This window comes from Monodelphis domestica, chromosome 1 (assembly GCF_027887165.1).
Source record: "Monodelphis domestica isolate mMonDom1 chromosome 1, mMonDom1.pri, whole genome shotgun sequence".
Taxonomy (NCBI): domain Eukaryota; kingdom Metazoa; phylum Chordata; class Mammalia; order Didelphimorphia; family Didelphidae; genus Monodelphis; species Monodelphis domestica.
The window spans coordinates 566,203,784-566,209,068 of NC_077227.1; the positions used below are offsets into that span (position 1 = coordinate 566,203,784).

The 5,285-nt window shown below is 37.6% G+C and overlaps 1 pseudogene; it reads left to right on the top strand.

Moving 5' to 3' along the window:
- The first annotated feature begins 804 nt into the window (after nt 1-804).
- Nucleotides 805-4,373, top strand: LOC100032626 (zinc finger Ran-binding domain-containing protein 2-like; annotated as a pseudogene).
- The last annotated feature ends 912 nt before the right edge of the window (nt 4,374-5,285 follow it).

Here is a 5,285-nt window from a genome sequence, read left to right on the forward strand (position 1 = left end):
AATATCCCACTTAATCATGAAGTGCTAGGTCTGTGACCCATCTGTCCGAGAGTGGGTAACAAATTATAATTGACTAACTGCCTTCTGGGCAGTTCTAGAGCAGAGCGTCAACTATGATTGTTAGAGGTGTAATTAGGGGAATTGACATAAGAAAATAGGTCTTTAAAAGAAAGAGACAAGGACCTGAATGAAGTGCTCTGGGAGTTTGAAAGAGACACTTGTAGTGGAGTCTCTTGTAAGAAGCAGTTCTACTGGAGTTGAGGCTGATAAAGAATCTACTGATTGAACTGATATGTAGTGAGTGTAAAGGCTGACTTCCTTTCCTTGGCCTTTCTGGAGGTGTCAGTCTCTGGAAAAGCCCATCATCTTGAGACTCCTTTCTCCTGGCTGGAGCCTTAAAATTCCTACTTGGTTCAAAGAAAGTTGGAGCTCTGTCTCTCTCTTTTTTGTCTCTTTCTCTATTCCTTAATGTTTTCCCTCTATTGTAAAATAAACTACCATGAATTCCATTCTGACTTTAGTAATTCATTTTTGGGATTTAGTAATTAAATCCCTAGTGGCCAATTAAATATATTCAGTTCAACCATAAATTTAACACTCATGCATTGGAGATAATAGTCCATAGACAAGTGGATACTATTTTTGGGAACTCATTAAATTCCTGAATTTTTATTTTATTATTGCCATTCTTTTATTTTAATTAGGATATATTATTTTCCCCATTTTCTCATTTTTTGTACTTAAAGTACATACAATCAGTATTAATTTTTTATTGTGCTGCAATATAAGTTAATATATATGTATATATACATATACATATATATTTGCTATAATATTAATGCATACCCAAAAGCTTTAGACTATGGAAACCTGCCATTTATTGATAAATGTTATGGAACTGTGATTAATGATTGTGTCTGATTCCAAGAGAAGGGAACAAAAGAACCAATATACAGTGCCAAGATGCATAAGGTCAAAGAGACCAGCCAATTCCAATGGGGTGGACAGAAATCTGCATAGTGCCAAGGAGCACAAGATCAAAAAGGACCAAACCAATCCAGGTAAGATTGATGGACTTCTAAGCCAATATGAAAGGACTCGTACCTAGTGTGAGACTTGAGGTTGTGACACTTGACATATGTTAAGATGCAGGATGCCTTGTATCCACACTCTTTTTTTAATTACTCACAGACAAGTACCAAAGTTTGGCTATCATCCTGGCTCTCCCTATCCATGAGAGTGACGGTAAAACTCAGAACAGGGAATGATACTTCCCTACCAGACAAAATCTAGTCCTTTTTTCTCTCTTATAGTATGGCAACTTCCTGTAGTCTTGGCTGCAAATGGGTACATGAAATATTACTGCACTTTTTTCTACAGACTTGTGGGATAGAAATTACTTTAGTGAGGGAGAGGTGAAGGTGGCAGTAATGGCGATGACAGAGGAGGTGGCAGTGGGAGCAGCCATGATGTTGACTAAGAACTTCCGAGTAAGCTACTGCGACTGGATCTCCCCTGACAAGAAATGTGGAAATGTAAAATTTGCAAGAAGAACCAGTTGTAACCGGTGTGGTCGAGAAAAAACAACTGAAGCTAAGATGATGAAAGCTGGTGGGACTGAAATAGGAAAGACGCTCGCTGAGAAGAGCTGAGGTCTATTTAGTGCTAATGATTGGCAGTGTAAAACTAATGTGAATTGGGCCAGGAGATCTGAATATAATGTGCAATACTCCCAAGTATGCTAAAACTAGAGGAAAGGACTGGATACCGTGGAGGTTTTAATGAAAGAGAAAATGTGGAGTATATTGAATGAGAGGAGTCTGACAGAGAATATGATGAGTTTGGTCAGAAAAAGAAAAAGTATAGAGGGAAAGCAGTAGTACCTGCCTCTATCTTAAAGGAAATTGAGGATAAAGAGTCCAAGGGAGAAGAAGAGGATGAGGATGAAGATCTATCCAAATACAAATTGAATGAGGATGAGGATGAAGATGATACAGACCTATCAAAATATAATCTTGATGCCAGTGAAGAGGAAGATGGCAATAAAAAGAAATCCCACTGAAGAAGTCACTCCAAGTCTCAATCTTCCCACTCCTGATCTTCATCTCGCTCATCTTCCCACTCAAGCTCAAGATCTAGGTCCAGGTCCCACTCAGGAAGCTCCTCCAGCTCCTGGTAAAGGTCTCGGTCCAGTTCCAGAGAACTCTTGAGATCTCGTGGGTCGAAATCCAGATCCAGCTCCAGGTCCCACAGAGGGTCTTCCTCCCCATGAAAAAGATCTTATTCAAGTTCCTTATCATCTCCCAAGAGAGGCAGCAAACGAAGCCATTCTAGATCTTCTTCACTTGGTGATCACAAAAAAAAAGACATACCAGATCACGGTCACCCAAAAGGCGCCGCAGGTCATCATCCAGATCGTCTCATATGGGTTCCTGTTCAAGCTCTAAAAATAAATAATGTATTCAAATTTACACCTAAAAAAGTCCAGTAGAATGCGTGAAGCCTATTTGTAAGAAGTTTGGTGTCTTATTTGGTCAGAAGTGCTTAATTTGCTAGTTGAGGTACATGCTTGTCTTTGCTTTCTAGAAAACTTCAGCTGTGTCCATTCCTGAAATTACAAGTCCATGAGCATTTTAAGTCATAATAGCCCCCCAATATTTGTCATTTGTTTGTGGTTCTCTAACTATTTAATGTGTGTTTTCTCTAATCACCAGAGAACTGGGTATGACCATGTTGTTCTTCATTTTCAAATATTTCCTGATGGTAGATGAATCTGCTGACTTTTACAGTTTGGGTCAACAGAAGTCCTCAAGGCTTCCTGGGCTTTGGGCACTCTGCCAGTGACTGTGGAGAGCTAGGTGGAAGAAGCCATTTCTTCAGGCATCATCCCTTGGCAACGGGACACTCTGTTTACGATTATGCTTTACAACAGTAAATTGTAGAGATCCCGGATGGGGCTTCTCTGTTGTGAAGCTCACCATGATGTCTGGAGATCAGGGTGCCTTGGGTTTTCCCTTTTTTACTTGTCCTCAATGCTGCATCCTGAGACAATGTTCAAACCCTGTTCTCAGTTACCAGAGGAAGTGGCTTGTTTCTCCCTAAATTAATTTTTGGGCTAGGCACTCTCCAATAGTTTCTCTCTTTTGTGTTCCTATCTTTGGCACAGCTCTGAAAGAAACAAACTTTCTTAGATGGCCTTCTGGCACCGTTAACATTTCCAGTACTGGTTTATAAAGGTGAATGTGTACACTCATGGGGGTTTTGTGTTTTGTTTTGTTTTTTCTTCTTTTTTATTTTACTTTTCAATTTTTAAAGAGGTTGAATGTGACATGTTCCTGAAAGCCCATACCTAAGTGGTCAAACAAGGCTAAAAATCTGAGACTCCTTAAGGAAGAGGAAATTGAGAAACTAGCTGGCAAGTCTTAACTTCTCCCGTGTTGTAAGCCAGTCAGGCACTGATGTCTGTGCACTTGGGTGGGATGAGCCATGGACTCTGCCCTATTTCGCCTTTCTTAAACACTGCATGAAGTTTCCTTCTGAAGCACAAACGAATGTTCTCTATATGTAACTGGGAATTGTCATTGCCCCCATTCACTTGAAATGGCTTATGGCTTAAAATGCTTTCAGGAATTTGTTTGATTTCTGTGTCAAAATCTGGTGTCTGGAAAACAGTTTCGTCAGTGGTATTGCAAGGTAAGTATACAAAAGAGGATTAACAGTTAAGTCTGGTGCCTTTGTGTCATTAAGAAAAGATGAAGGAATAGTTTGGTCATTTGAATATGAGAATCTGAAAAAGTGAGCAGTAGATGATAAATTAACATTTGTAGGCAAATGGAGCAAAATTATAATGAAAAGAAACTAGTTTTAGTTTTCTATTGGACTGATCTTAAAAACAAAAGCAAAATGTTTTAGGTAGAAATATTTTGATAATCTTTTTTGCAGAGAATTGAACTTCCCCACAATTTTCATACTTCTACATATGAATCTATACATACACACACATACATATGTGTGTGTATCTATACACATGTGTCTGTGTGTATACACACACTTCTTTGCTAAATGTAGTTGTAGGTCACACAAGAACACTTAGTCTCTTGTCATTGTGCGTCTGACTTCTTGGAAGTCTCTTCCCTTCTCAATTGAGAAGATCGAATGATCTGCTAGAAGCTACATGTTATGTACCATTGGTTTACTCTTGTGTTCTGAACCCTTCCTTCTCTTTGCTGTACAAAGTAAGTAAGTGCAAGTTCTGAATTTAAGTGCAAGTTCTGAATTTAGCAAATGGTAGATTTCAGAGAATTCTGATGATTATGATTTCATTTAGTTTCACTAAATTGTACTAGTTCCTTTCATTAAGAAATGATGCTGTAGACAAATGTAAATAAAGCTTATGAATCAAGCAAAAAAAATTACTTTAATTGAACCCAAAATACAAGGTTCTATTATGAATTCATTCTTGTTTACTCAAAATTTTACATACATATATTTTTGATATATTGATTCTGTTTTGTATTTTTCTTTCTCCCCAAAAGTTTAATTTTTCTTCCATTTGTTTTTCTTTTATGTTTTTGGTTTTTTTCTTTTGATAATTGATTCATACACACATATAACTCAATCATGCATCCTGAACTGAAATGGATGTTTCTCAATACCCTCTTCTTGGGGAATTGTATTTTCAGAAAAACCAAAATTTAAATTTTTGTTTGAAAAAAAATTGTCAAGGAAAGAAGCTTGAAAACTCCTAAAATCCAGAGATCGAATTATTTGCAGAAAGATGCTTGCAAAATCTACAATACATCAAGAAGATTCAGAATGAAATTTTGGTGTGGTTGGTTGAACTGAAGTTTGATTGAACATTTATTTTGAATGTACAACCTTATGCCAAAGGAGACTGCCCCCTAATTGTATTTTTTTGTCAATGCACCCAGCAAAGCATTGTTTTTGGTTTCTCTCTCTCCTATTTCCCTCTTATCTCTAACTATTGTAGTTTCTTCTTTAAAGGTGAAATTATTATATAGAAGATTTAGAGTTACAAGATGATTATGTTAAGTGATTTGTTGGGGAGACTAGTCTCCCAATTATCATCAGGGGGATTGCAAAATTGAGATTAACTCCTCCCAATTTATTCTTTATAATTTTAGCCACCAGGAATATACACACCTCAACTTCAGGATTAAGTGTGGGGGAGGAAGGTCTATGACCCACGTGTGCTAGCAAGTAACAAATCAGAAAAAAACTGACTGCCTCCGAGGCAGGCGAAAGCAAAGTTTAAGCCATCATTG